At 38.5% G+C, this 16,039-nt stretch overlaps 1 pseudogene; it reads right to left on the bottom strand.

Moving 5' to 3' along the window:
• Window positions 1–8,569: 8,569 nt before the first annotated feature.
• Window positions 8,570–15,478, bottom strand: LOC149836479 (peptidyl-prolyl cis-trans isomerase CYP22 pseudogene; annotated as a pseudogene).
• Between the last annotated feature and the right edge of the window lie 561 nt (window positions 15,479–16,039).

Raw genomic sequence — 16,039 nt, 5'->3', positions numbered from 1 at the left:
AGCATCAAATATCAAATTCGTATATGGATTATCGTGCACCACATTCACCCGTGCATCAAAATCGTTTCTAAATTCTTCTCCATGAAACGTCCAGTTCTGATAATCACTCACAAAACCCTTCCTGTATAGGTGATGTCTAACGCCATGAGGTTCTACAAATCGATTATTCTTACAAATCTTGCAGGGACACCTAATCCGACCTGTGGGATCTACCGTACTGACACTTGCCGTTGCAAATTCAATAAAACTGTCGACACCATCCATATATTCATGCGATAACTCATTGTCCACTATCCTACGGTACATCCATTCACGGTTTGCAGTCATTCTGTCGTATGATGTTACGAATAGTATCCTAACCAGTTAAAAGAGAACCATCAGAATACTATGATGAAGAAAATATCAAATTTATCATGCAATATATGATGTCATACAATCACAAGAATTATGATGCATGCATTGATAACTTAATATTTTCATGTGCAAACTATTCATGACACGATACATTCATTTGAAACATGCTTTCAGTATACAATTTCACATGGAAGACATAATCAAATTGAAAGTAACTACATGTAAGCATGGATACAATCACATCAAACATTGCAATACATCGAAATAATTCATATCAAACAAATATCAAACATGTACCTGCAGCAAACACACTTCAATATCCCACTAACTACTACCATGCATAGCATGGACTCCGTACTCCAAAAATAAGAACACTTCCATATTCATACATTAAAATCATGCTCAGCATGATCTCCGAACTCCAACAAAGTAGTCCTAGATATCAACAACTAAGTGAGTGTGTGAACAATAAAGTGATATATTCAATAAATTAAATAACATGTGATGCGCTTGCATCACTTACTCACCACGGGTATTTACCCGATTTGCATTGTTTTTGTCACTTACTTACCACGGGTGGCGGGGCACAAGCGAGTTCTGTTGAGAAATCTGCAAAAAAAAATGATGTTTTAAAATGAAGTCACCATGAAATTATTCGACCATATTAAATCATAAAACCTTAAAATACAAGAAAATAAATTATAAATAAACCAAAACATCATAAACTATAAGAAAAATAAACCATAAAATTAAATAAAAAAGCCACAATTTAAACCTTAATCAAACAAGGAAAAAACCTGCCCAAATCAAATACAAAAAAATCCTTAATCAAATTAACTAAAAAGTATTAATTAAAAAAATGTGATTTAAATCCCTAATTATAGAAAATAAAAATAAAAACTCTAAATAAATAAAAAAAACCTAATCAAATTAACTATAAAAGCCTTAATTAAAAAATTTTGATTTAAAGTCCTAACCAAATTAACTAAAAATCCTTAATTAAAAAAATTATGATTCAAATCCCTAATCATAGAAAATAAAAATAAAAGCTCTAATCAAATTCAAGAAAACCCTAATCAAATTAACTATAAAATGCCCTAATTTTTAAATTTTGATTCAAAGCCCTAATAAAACAAAATCAAATAAAAAACCCTAATTAAATTAACTACAAATAGCCTTAATTTAAGAAATTTGATTCAATTGCTTAATAAATGAAAATCAAAATAAAAAATCCTAATCAATGAAAATCAAAGAAAACTAAACAATAAAAATAAAATAAAAACCCTAATTTCTGAAAAAAGAAAAAAAAGAGCAAGAAACCATGGGGTCGACCCCCGGCCGGACACGGCAGGGGGTCGACCCCCGGCCGGACATCAAAAGGGGTTGACCCCCTGCCGAACAAGGCAGGGGGTTGACCCCTGGCCGGACACGGCAGGGGGTCGACCCCGGCCGGACAAGGCAGGGGGTTGACCCCCTGCCGGACATCAAAAGGGGTTGACCCCCTGCCGGGGTTGACCCCCGGCCGGACATGGCGGGGGGTCGACCCCCCCCCCCCCCCCCCGGCCGGACACGGCAGGGGGTCGACCCTCGGCCGGACATGGCAGAGGGTCGACCACCTACCGGGGTCGACCGCCTGGCAGAGTCGACCCCCTGCCGGAAAACGCAGGGGGTCGACCTCCAATCCATTTAAGGTGAAATACGTACCTGCGGTTGCTCCGGGCAGCGACGGCGGCAGCGGAAGGTTGATGGAGATCGACTTCCGGCGAACGGTGGGGGCCGGCAGAGAGGTCGACGGGATGTATAGGGCGGCCGAAGGAAGAGGGCGGCAGGAGGGAGAGGGCGGCGGGCGGGAGCAGCGAAAGGAGAAAGGAAAAAGAGGGCTGGGATTAGGGGTAATGCGACATTTAGCGACGGATTAATTCTGTCGCTAAGCCATCGTAATTCAAAAAACAAAAAAGGCGACAGAAAATATTTCGTCGCCTAGGCCGTCGCTATGTTGCGACGAAATTTTAGCCGTCGCAATTCCGTCGCTAACTGTCGTATTTTTTCGACAAAATATTCTCTCGCACAATCCGTCGCTAAGTAGCGACGGATTTTGCGAGGGAATATAATCTGTCGCTAGTTTCGTAAAATTCTACAAATATAGCGATGGATTCATTTCTCTCGTTAATCCGTCGCTAAGTAGCGACGATATAACTCCGTCGCTAAATTCCGTCGCTAATCAACTATTTTTTTGTAGTGTATAACATATTTTCATTTCAGTTCATGAAAAGGTGCTTCTGATCTTGAAAGGAGTTAATCACAACACATTATCTAGATGGTTATATGCAGGAAGATGGAAACCTCCGGATGAGGGATGAATTAAGGTATCAATTGCTAGTAGTGAGACTTATGTCTCCTTGATGGGGTTCGCTGTAAGATATCACAAAGGTCAGTTTTTTAAGCTAGGCTAGTTAGTATGGCAAATCAATGACGGTGGTAGGATATTGTGAATGATATAAATGAGAAACTCAATATTATTAGTGGGTCTTCTAAGAATAATGCAGTGGAAGAACAGCCATGATAGAGGGAAGACATATGAGGACCAAATTTGCTGTCTGAAAACTGTATCCTTTAATAGAATCCACTGTCAGTGGTGTCCGAGTTTAGCAAGTATATATCCAAATGAGTTGTATTTGATATAATCGACTTAACAAAACTCCTTTTTTGTTTTCTTTAATTTAGCATCATAGGTGTGATCTATAAACTATGCTTAATAAGAATTGGCTTTATCACCACAATTCAACGTAAGTTTTTCTGATGATGCAAAGGATGACAGCCATAAATGCACAAATTTTGTTGGCTCAAAAAGCATGGTTTTCATCTAAAAGACACGATAAAAGGGTTGATTCACACTAAATTGATCATGCTGAACGCATCTACAAGCTTATTGAGTCAAAACGGCTTGGATCGTGGGATCTCAACTTGATTGCAGATACAATCAATTGTAATATATATATATATATATATATATATATATATATATATATATATATATATATATATATAGAGAGAGAGAGAGAGAGAGAGAGAGAGAGAGAGAGAGAGCCGAACTATAACCATCAACATTACGATACGAAAACAAGTTCAACCAACATTGAACCTACCGGGAAACCAAACACGGGCCCAAGACATGCCAAGGAGCCCCAAAAAAGGAAAGAAAAGAAAAGTAAAGATGCAAGGAGAAAAGGAAGAAAGAAACCAGAAGCAAATACAGTTAGGCGACGAGCATCACCCAGGATCATGAATGGTCCCTGGAGGCAGATGGTGTTGCAGATCAGGGATGTTGATGCGGAGAATGGCGTATACGTCTGCCAAAATAAGGTTCACCATTTTGTTGAACACTGCCGGAATATGCCGAAAAATAGCGTTGTTGCGAGTCATCCATACGGCCCACCATGACGAGAGAAGCCAAGTTCGCCAAATAATACGCCATTTGTTGCAATGACGAACTGGTTGAGGACCCCACAACAAATCATTGGCGAACGATTCCTGGCGCACGCTGACCTCCGGCTTATTCCAAGTCACCTTAAAGATGTTTTGAAAAACAGAGCACTCCCAAAAAGGTGAAAGGCAGATTCTTCAGCCGCCTCACACAACACACATTTACTCGGCAGATGAAATCCGATGGATTTGAGGAAGTTGTCAGTCTGCACCCGATCGTGTAAGATTAGCCAAGCCAGGAAACATGATCTCGGAGTGGGACCCTTGCCCCAGATCAGGTTCGTCGGAAACCGGTCCACCCCCGACGGAAGGAGAGCGAGGTAGCCTTCTTTAGAGCGGAAAGATCTGTTCGGAGCAAGGGTACGACCAAAGAACTGAGACTGCGATTCAACATTGCCATTATGAGACAGAACTGCAGACCATGCTTGGATCCATGATCGCCGAAGCTTTGACATAGATCGCTGACGCACGCTTGTCGCCCCCACCAATGATTCCACACCACCGTATTTAGCTAGAAGCACGCTTGCACACGGAGACCCAGGTTGGTGTGCAAGCCAGCTCTGCTTCACGACAAGAATCATACTCCTCAGCCGGGGGTCCTTGATTCCCAAACCCCCCCTATTTTGGGGTAGTCGAAGAGTGTCCCACCCTATTAGGTGGCGCTTGTTTTGGGGACCACGCCCAGACCACAGGAAGTGCGTCACTACCTGAGCTAGCTTCTTACTAACCCCCATGGGCATCAGGAACATAGACATAAAAAATTCTGGCATAGCAGAAAGAACGTGCTTGATGAGAGTTAGTCTACCCGCGATAGAAAGGTAGGACGCTTGCCAACCCAAATTTTTTTTCTGAACCCTTTGGATAGTGGTGCTCCAGGCTGCCATTGATACATGACTGATTTGAAGCGGCAAACCCAAATAAGAGAAAGAGTTATCCGAAACCGAGCATCTGAATATCCGTTGGCCCAAGTCCAACATTGAAGCAGGGGCGTTGACCATGAAAAGACAACACTTCTCGTAGTTCAAGGATAGACCTGACATCGATTGGAAAAAAAGAAGAACAAGCTTGAATCTTAACATTTGTTGGATGGAGGCCCTTCTGAAGATAATTATGTCATCAGCGTATGTCAGGATCTGACTACGACACTCTTGAATACCGAGAGATTCAATTAGATCACCCTCCACTGCCCTCTTAACCAAGACCACCAGGCCTTCAGAGACGACGTTAAAGAGTAACTGAGACAGAGGACATCCTTATCGAAGACCACGACCAAGTTTGAACTGTTTTCCCTTGACCCCATTGATCTGAAATTGTGATTGGGCATTGGTTACCAGCTCATGCACCCAGCTAGAGAAACGCCTACCGAAGCCCAAATTTGCCAACATGTTGAAAAGGAACGGCCAATGAACCGAGTCGTAGGCTTTATAAAAGTCAAGCTTCAGAGTGAAAAAGGCCCCCCCGCTGATCTTGAGAGAGTGCAACACTTCTGTGGCCAAAATGAAGGAATGTTGAAGTCTTCTGTTAGGAATGAAGGCGAACTGAGCATCTGAGAAAATCCTAGGAGCAATTGACCGCATCATGTTAGCTAAGACCTTGGTGATAATGCGATATAAACTCCCTAACACTGATATAGGTCTAAACCGCGAGATATCCGATGCGACTTCCTCCTTAGGAATAAGCGACACAATTGCTAGGTGAGAATGAACCGGCAATCTGCCATTTCGATGAAACTCGGCGAAGACACTAAGAATGTCACTCTTAACGCATTGCCAGAACATGCGAAAGAAATCCACAGGATGCCCATCAAATCCTGGAGCTTTCCACCCAGACGACTCCCGCACCGCCGAGACGATTTCTTCTTCGGTGAACAACCCCTGAATCAAGTTGGCTAGCGCTCGATCCATAGACAAAAATAAAGTTGAACCCATATTGCCACCTACAACTTGGTTGCAGGAATACAGGTTAGAAAAATAGTTGGAGACAACATTGATTACCTGGTCGCCCGAAAAGGAGACACCATTGATATACAGAGTGAATCGCATGTCTTCGATGCCTGTGAGATGCTAAAGAATGAAAAAACCTTGTATTCCCGTCACCCGCTTTAAGCCAATTCACCCTTGACCGCTGCTTTCAACGAATTTCATCCTTTAGACGCCACGATTGCACTAGAAGAGTCAGCTCGGCCGATCTAGCATTGAGACATTCAATATCTGATGCATTCATATATGACGCCAGCTCTCGCTCTCAATCCCCCAGATTTTGGAATTTACTTATTTTATTGGAGATAAGCCAAGATTTGATATCGCGGGATAGACGAAAAAGCTTAACCATGCATCTTGTAGCCGCCCGGACTGCAAAGCAAGGTCTACTCCAAGATTGATGGACTAACGACTCGAAGCCCGCCTCCTTAAGCCACCATTGCTCAAATCTAAAGGATATATCGCCGGTGAAGCCTTGACCCCATCGGATAACAATCTGACTATGGTCTGAGACAGATGGTGGCAGAAGATAACAAGAGATGTCATTAATAGAACTCAGCAGCTCTGACGAAACGAGCACCCTGTCTAGCAGACGGAAGCACGGTGTAGATCGTCGATTGGACCACGAGAAAGCTTCACCAACATGGGGAACGTGGTACAACCGGTTCATCTGAATAAAGTTTTGGAAGTCCCTCATTGAAGCCGAGAAATTAACCGGAAAGCTAGAATCGATAGGAGACATAAGGCAGTTGAAATCTCCCATGAAAATATGCTGGTCCCCGAATGAAGCAATTACCCTATTTAAGTCCAAAGAGAAAAAGAGAGACTGGTTCCTCCTAACGGTAGGAGGGTGCATACAGTTTTAATTTTCATTTTTTTAAGTATAACCTTATAAATGTGATCTATATGCACTGTTTAGTAGAAATAGGCTTTTGGATCATCTGAACATGTGAGCAGATTTTTATAAGAGTTCAAAAATAGATGGCTCAGAATTTTAAAAAATTTAAAGACTCATAAATTCATATTTTTATTGAAAAACATGATCCAAACAACTAGTCTGAACACATCTGTAAAGTCAGATTTACCAAACATGACCTGAAACATCAAATCTAGCACAATCCAGGAGGACCAAATTTTCTTATATATATATATATATATATATATATATATATAATATATATATATATATGAAAAATATGTGCTGCAGTTACGAATGTCGCTTTTTTTTTCTTGGTTGTTTTTCATGAAACCAACCTTGTTTTCAAGTTGGACCACATAGATTCAGAAAGGTTTATACCAATGTTGTCAGTATGGAAGAGTATCGGCCGATACATATCATTATTGGCAGAAAATCGATAAGCATCACCCTTGCTTCAGTTATCTTTTAATAAATGAAAGAATACTAAAAATTATTTTTATTTTTATTTTAAATATTATTTTCATAATTTTAACATGTGTCACATTCCGATTAACACGTAATGCTTTTTTATTATTTTTTGGCTGATACAGAACAATTACTATTGGTATCGGCCGATACATTGAATCGTTGGCCAAACGACCCAGGGCCAATACCGATACTGACAACATTGGTTTATACCTACAAACGTTTATAACAAACATTTTTTCTTATATACAATGAAGCCTGAAATGGATCATACCCGATTAGATATGGAGGCCAACTGACAGAGACCCCACATCGAGTTGAATCCAAAATTGTTTGGTAGAGACTCAAAATTCACGGCTTTCAATCATCACAAACCCCACTTGGTGAAGCCATCTTTGTCCTTTTTTCATCTTTTCATAAAGGAAGTGAAGGGATTGGTCGAAACTAAACGTCTAAAAACCAGTGAGCCGTGGGATAAGGTAGTGATGACTCCCACTGATCCAGGTTATCCAGCCATCAAATTGGATAAGGTCTGGTAAACGAGCCGAGCTTGGCTCATTCTTGTGGTGAGCCAAGCTGAGTTAGAGCTGACTTGTTTATAGAAAAAATACATTGTTTTAGAGCTGAAAGAAATAGGATTAAAAAAGTACATGTCAAATATATTTTTTACTACCTAACTAGCTCATATGAGTTAAGCTGAGCCGATTACCAAGTGTTCATAATCAGCTTGACAGGCCTATTTTAAGAGTTCAAACGACCTCTTTATGAGCATAGCAGAGCAGAGAGCAGAGCAGAGCCATGAGCAGCTCAGCTTGTTTCCCAGCCTTAAATTGGACCCATGGCCAATTGGCCATTATACCAAGGCCCTGGGTGAAGAGGAACATAAACTTCCAACGGTCAAGACACCCAATATTTTCAAACACGACTGCATCACTGCAAATAACAGTGGTCCAACTCCAAGAGAGCCTGTCACGCTTTGTCCATCAAGGGTGTGTCATATTCTTACACCTCTTTCAAAAGAAAACACTCAACACTAAAGATAAAGCAATCAGAGGACATTTTTGTCTTACTGGAAACGGTTGGAAAGTACTGCACCATCCATGGAGCCTCCCAACTTTAGAAAGGATAAAAAGCAGGCAATCCATCACTTTCAAATATTCAAATGTACTTCCAAGATGATGAAAGATAACTTTCACCAAGGCTACTCATAGTTCTCATCCAACGTTTTTTTTTTTGTTTCTTTACCTCTTCTGTGGAAGCACATTGCTTCTCCAAGAATGAGTACATCCAAAGGAGTTATACATTTGCTTCAGGCTAGATTGAATCAAAGTACACTACACACCATGCCAAGATTTACATCTCACCACACTCAGCTATGACAGGCAAGCTTTGGTCGGTTGTTGGGACCTGTTGAGACGTTCTCAATCTTCCTGACAACCAATAGACCTTCCCCAAGCACTCTCTGCATGAGGCACAGATTAATATAATTTGGTGTGCAGGCAAACGATACCATGCACAGCCAGGCAAAAGTTCAGAGAGAGAGAGAGAGAGAGTACCCCAAAAACCACATGCTTGTTATCTAGCCAGTCATATTTAGCGCATGTTATGAAAAACTGTACCAGACGAAACAAGATTTATTCAGCTTACCCCAAAAAGCAACACGCTCAACCAATCACATATAGCATACAGCAACAGGTGAAAGAGCAGTAGTTAAGGTTCAAGCAAAAAAATCATGATATACTTAGGGAGTTGGACTCTAAACCCAACAAGAATTATATGAAGAAAAGCACCACACCCTTTAAAATTTTATTGCAATGCTATCATATCTTGGATTAAAGAGAATAAACAAGTTAACTTGAGAAACACCTCATGAGACAACAAGTACTTGCTAAATAAAAGCTAAAAACTAAACAAATAAATGACATTTATTTTTCGATGAGGCAAAAAAAAGTCATTTATTTATTTAGTTGACACTTATTTAGCTTGAAATAAAGGCTACTACATGTTTGTAAAACAGGAAATATCAATGACAAAACAATTTCATTTAGTTCAAACGGGACAGGATTATAGCAATTCCGAAGACGCTTATGATTCTCAAAGTACACATGAGCAGAGTTCCTTGATTTTTATAAGAGATTTGAAAACAAGACGTTATGTGGTTTCAAAACAAATCTAGAATGGAATTCCATGTGGGTGCTTCCAAGTCTATGCTCAACAATGTGTGCTTAGTGCATAGAATGTCAAATGAAGAAAATGTGATGATTCGAGTAATTCTTGAAAAAGCACACATTTTGCAATTTCAGAAGCAATTCTTGTATGCATTATTAATCGAATAGCAAACAAAACAACTGAAAGAACTGGACCCACCTAATGCACCCAGGCCCAAATTGAGGCTTGGGATGTTTTACCCAACTCATATTTGTCTGGATTCAAGCAGTCTGGCAAAATCTGTGTAACTTAAAAAAGATGCTCACAACCAATCTCAAAAGATCCACAAAGGTTTACAATTATTAATGAATCTTTGAAGGATATTATGCAAGAGAAAGATACAAACAATCTTCTCACAATAACCATGAAATCTTCATAAAGAGTATATATTCATAAGAAGATTACAAGGACCGAAAGGCTCCTCAAAGAGAGTTCAAACACAAAAAACACCCAAAATCCCCAAAGGAGGGTACACACGAAAAGGAGAGGAAAAACTTCATTAAAGTGAAAGAAATCCCAACAAAGAAGAATAATAGGTTTATTAAAAAACCTTACAACAAAATAAGATTGCACTATGGCATAAATCTATAAAATCAAATGTTTATTGAAAAAAAATTCAAAACTCATAAGTTTATCAAAAACATATGACTTAATAGGTTATAACCAACTCCTAATGCAATAAGTATGAAACAAGCATTAATGAAGACCATAAATTTTATAATGAGACAAACTCTTGAAATCAAATTTGAAGAATCTTTAAGAGTATAAAGATGTAAAGAGAATAACCATATTCCATAAGACCATTTTAAAACTTAATTCAATCGATATTATAAGACATCTTCTTAATTAAATATTGTTCATATGAAAAGGATACATTAGGTAAAAAAATCAAAACTTAATAAAGATTTTTTCATAGATGATATATGTCAATCATTTTTTTCAAAAAACACACGATATTATAAGAAGCCACATATAAGACTTTTTAGTGGGTAAACACATACCTTTAATACGAAACAACAAATATGATGAGTGTCTAGAAGAGTATGTGATCAATACTATATATCTCACAAACATTTTAATCTTAACACAACTTTCTTTAAAGACTTATCATTCATATAAAAGGTATTCTTACAAACAAAGTTAAATATAAATTCAAAAACTCCAACGGTCATAAATTTTTACCGACCCATTAAAGCATGTTTTGAGCAATCATATATCTAATTGAAAAAGAAAACAAGTTCACCGGTTTTTAGAAATTATCATTTAAAATTTTTCAAAGAAAAACATACAAAAAAAGTTAAATGGAGTATCAAGTAACCCAAACTCTTATAAAAAGACATAATGACAAAGAGAACACATATGAAAAACATATCTAATTCTTCATAATGCTCGACACTTAAAGAAATAGCATGCATACCAAATAACTTTAAGAAAGAAAAGAGAAAGAGAAATGAAAACTTCACCATTTTTCTTTAAAATTTCTTGAACAATATGCTTCTCGATGCACCAAAGAATAACTCGATCCCAACTGAGCTCTGATACCATGTTAGAAAGTATGCGAAAATGAATTACAAGAATGCATAATGCATTCATAAGGCCCAATATTAGACAAACACAACCCCGTAATGGGGAATAACAAAATGGTCAACTAAGAGACACCACAAGAAGCCTACGAAGAGGCATAAGTTGCACATACTTCATTGAATGAGGGCCTAAAAGACCATAGAAATACATGGGGTAGAAACCCTTATTTATACAAGAAAAAGGGCTGAAAAAGGGGAGCCATTGGAAGCTCCTCATAGAGACGTTGGGAGCCCCAACGACTCTATGTGGGCCCCCCTTATGCGTGGATCCCTTATTCAAAAAAAAGGAAAAAATAAAAACTAAAAACTAAAAATAATTATTTACATAAAATAGTTGTTTCTAAAAACAACTATGTAAAATAACAAAAAACCCCTATCAGGTATTTCACACACACACACACACACACACACACACATATATATATATATGTGAGAACATATATATTTTAACAATTCTAACCCACAAAATCGATCGTACTGTATGGAAAAAAAGACATGTATTCTGCTTTTTACCACAAAAACTATAAGCAATTGCATGTGTGCATATGTCTGCATGTATTTATGTATTTTGGAATCTATCTTATTGAATACCATCAAGTGAATTTCATCAGTATCGTCTCCTTCCAATTATTGTACCCTCTGGTCATGATCAATGAATATAAGCTTTGAATTCTATTGCATGATTTAGACTGTATGATTCTAGTGGTTGAGATGGTGGAATAAGCTTTGATGATAATGGAGATTATGCACTTGTGCCCTCAAAGTGTTTGTTGAATTTTCTAAGTAGGCATTCACATAGAAGGGGAAACTTTCTGCATATTTTGGTTTGTGCCCAACAACCAGTTAGCCTAAAAGGCTCATATCAAACAAGCTAGAATAGGCTAACAGAAAAACCAACCTCTACAAAGAGACATGTGTTGGGGTATGCTTTAAAATTAGAACCGGAATGCTAATTCAATACATACCAGTAGACACCATGAATGATGTGACGTGTGGGTGCTCAACGCTCTCCTCAACCTATCGATGCCCACGATGAGCCCAGACCTTCAAGTAGATGGTGAGCAGGACCCTGAACCCAAATGGGAATTATGAGGATACAAGCAATAGGCTTCAGTTGGCCAAGCCTTATATTTATAGTGGAGGATAAGAGAGGTTACAAAATGTGAACCCCTTCACATTCACGTAACCCCTACCCCACTAAATCTCATTAATTGTCGACTAATTACCTCATTAGTGTCAAACCAGCTCATACTATGGGTTGGACCCAAACCCAAATGTCCAACATTCTCTCACTTGACCCATTGATACTAAAAATGTACTAAATCGAGGTTTATAACGTTATCTCGACTTAATTCTTCATGTGGGTTCAGATGCTATCCTGTATCACAAGAATGAATCATATGAGTTATGGAGATGATCACCTATTTATGAAATGTCATATTTTCATGTACTACAATATAATTCATTTTCAGTATTTAAGCATGTTAAGATTACTTTTCTAAATAGGTTGGTCTTTAGTGCATTTTATTGGTCATTTTAATATTGATATTATGTTATTCTCTCTAACCAAATGAGAGATCTTTTATGCAAAATCAACAATACATGAAGTCATAGAAAATCAATTCATTTTTACAAATGTGATCACATATAATCATAATGTATTGTCATACATAAGAAGGAATCAAACATATGCATCTCCTTTATATGTTTGGAATACAATCCTGGTGCTAGCCCTTTAATAAGGGATCTACAGTCATTTTCTTTGTACCAATTGTATCAATATATACCGAATGATTCTCAGTTCTTTATTTAACAATAAAGTACTTTAACTCCATATGTCAACACGAGGTTGAGCTCTTGTTGTCATGTAAGAAGAACACAACAACTTCATTATCACAAAAAATCTTTAGTGGTTTCTCAATAGAGTCCACAATCCCAAGACCCATAATGAAGTTTCTTATCCATATGCCCTAAGCTAAAATCTCGTATAAAATCAATAATTTGTCTCAATGGATTTTAAAAATTCATTCACTGACCTGCAGTGAGAGATAACAACTCAAAAATTTTGAGTCACTCACAATTGCAAAAGCAACATGCTAAGAATATTCGAACACTCTTACTTCTCATAGACGATCTTAAGAGTTGTTATTTTATTCTCCATATGAGTGAGAGATTAATCGTTTTATATGATATTTATATTGAAAAGGTAAATGCAAGACCTTTTATTATTCACCTTTTTTTAGACAAGCATAATTGGGTCATTATCATTCCACTTTGGTGAAAACGACAAAATTCATAGTTGTTTTGTCTCCTCGATTCACAAGGAATTGACTTTAGTTGGTGAAACTAGCATATCATGTAACCATGAGGCAATTCAGTAGTGTACCTTTGGGTACGAACATGCTTCATGGGTTGCAATATATATCTACTATTACACCTTGTGTGAATTTAGAACACAACGACCTACCTTTGGGTATAATCGTCATTTCATAAAGACATACAATCATAATATTGAATCTTAATATGGTCCAAAGAATCCTTAATCAACGCAACTCAGATCACTTTGGTGATTGCATAAGTCAATCAATCCAAATCTTTTACCGAAATCATATTTGTATTATGAAACATGCTCATGCACACATGTTAATGCATGTATATTCATGACCGAATATGTATTATATCATCAAATTCAACTTATATGCATAAACTAATTTTAATGATAACACATTAAAAAATGTCATGAATTTAGTCATAATTCAAGATTGAAAATATTATGCATAACTTAAACAACATAAAACACATGTATTAAACATGTATAAGTAATGCTTCTTTAACAATAAACACTTATAAAGCATTAAAAATAACAAAAACATACTCATATGGTTAAAACCCAGGGTCCTCAAGCTGGAATCAGTCTAAAAATACCCTGAACCGGTCTGAAATGACCTCAAACCTATCTTTTAAGTGTTTGAACCAATTCTTGACCTAATGAACTGATTCAAAACATGAACAAAAGCTCATAAAACCCTATAACCCAATGAGAAAATCCTTATTCTTTTATGAATTCATGAAAACAGGGTCTCTACATCTCGAAACCGGTAGAAAATCGATAGGAACCGGTCAAAAATGGCTCCCAACCAGTCGCAAAAAGTCTCGTATCGGTCACAGAACTGATTCAAGTGTAAATAATAAATGGACCTATTTCGGATCTGATTTGATCCAATCCGAATCCAATTAGAACAGATCCCGAGTTGGATACCCTCAGTCTGAATCCAATCTGGATTTAGACCCATAATGATCGAGTCTTAGATTGGATCCAATGATCCAAAACCCGATCCAGACCTAGATCTGATCCATGATAGGACTTGGGTCGAGTCCAAAAACCATACCCGATTCAGGATGTGGTTGGATCTGGATCTTGACCCAATCTAACTGGATCATACCCAAACCAGTATTGTACTTAGATCCGATTGATCCAGATCATGACCTAGTTCATCCGAATCGAACCAGATCCAAAATCCAAATGGATCTGATTCTGATCCAATCAGGTCAGATCCGATCACCGACCCACTGTTCGGATCAGATCCAAACTCAGAACCATAAATGGGTCCAGGTCAGGTCTGATCACCGACCCGATGTTTGGATCAGACCCAGACCCGAAACCATAAATAGGTCCCAGTCAGATCCAGTTCTTCGGACATGAATCCATTAAGGACAGGGTTGATCGGGTCTAACCCAATGTTGGGGTGTGCTTAAAAATTAAAACTGAAATGCAAATTCAACACATATCGATGTGAACGTGGGGGCACTCGGCGTTCTCCTCAACCTATCGACGCCCACGATAAGCCCGGGCCTTCAAGTCTATAGTGAGCAGGACCCTTAACCCAAATGAGAATTTCGAAGATAGGTGCAGCCAAGCCTCCTGTTTATAGTAGAGGATAAGGGTTGCATGACCCCTACCCCACTAAATCCCACTAATTGCCCACTAATTACCTCGTTAATGCCAAACCTGGTCACACTATGCCTTCTAACCCAAACCCAAATGTCCAACAACAGGAAGACAAAAGACAGCGTCTAAGTTATTCCCATAAAGAACCAGATGCACCAACATGATTTTCAGCCACGATTATCATTGATATATCGAAAGCACAACATGAAGAAAAACACATGAAACCAGCATCACCCGGTAATGGGGTGTCGCTAGTTAATCAAGAAAATGCCTAATAACTTTTGGGTGGTCGATAAATTTCTGGTTACCTTATTAGACAGACAGACAGACAGACAGAGAGATTAAAAGAGAATAGAGTAACCTGAAGTTCTCGGCCGTTTTCGGGGGCGATATCTGCAAAAAGCTCCATTTTGATCCTTCCGGCGGGTAGAGTACCGACTGTGACGTCGAAGTAGACGATCGGATTCTTGGGGTTTGGGGGCCTCAGGTGACATTCCACCGCTGCACCTGCCCTTCCCCCACCACCACCCGTCGCCATTTTTCTTTCCTCTGACCAGCAACGAGAGCGCCTCCCTGCTAGTGTTTAAGTCTTACTCTATCGAATCAAGGGGGCAAGGGGTATGGGTGCAAACGGGTCGGACTGGATCCGAAACCGAGTCCGGATTCGGATCAGATCCGAGGATGTAAGGTTGAATCCGAAATACATTTGGTAATACCGAATCCAGAAAAATAAAACAAAATTATAAAAACCAATCCATTTACATGTAAAAAATGCAATCGAGTTGGATTTTTATTTGGATCAACTCCATATCCAACTTAAAATACTATTTGGATCTGACCTGGATCCAAAAGAAATTGGTTCTAAATGTACATTCGGGTTTTACAAAAAGAATCTATATCCAGAAATAACATGTCGGACTTGGATCGAATATCTGTCCATATATATCCAATACATTTTCAGCCCTTTAGGGGTGGCAATGGGTCGGTGTTAATCCACCCGGTCCCGTAACCAAGGACTGGGCCTGCCTATTACCAATTTTAGCAAAATTAGATACAATAACCCAACTTGGTAATTTGAAATTGATGCCGCATATCTTGT

Source organism: Nuphar pumila, chromosome 5, assembly GCF_984573655.1.
Source record: "Nuphar pumila chromosome 5, dmNupPumi1.hap1.1, whole genome shotgun sequence".
Lineage (NCBI taxonomy): Eukaryota > Viridiplantae > Streptophyta > Magnoliopsida > Nymphaeales > Nymphaeaceae > Nuphar > Nuphar pumila.
Note: the sequence above shows the minus strand (reverse complement) of the source record. Positions and strands in the feature narration are given on the sequence as shown.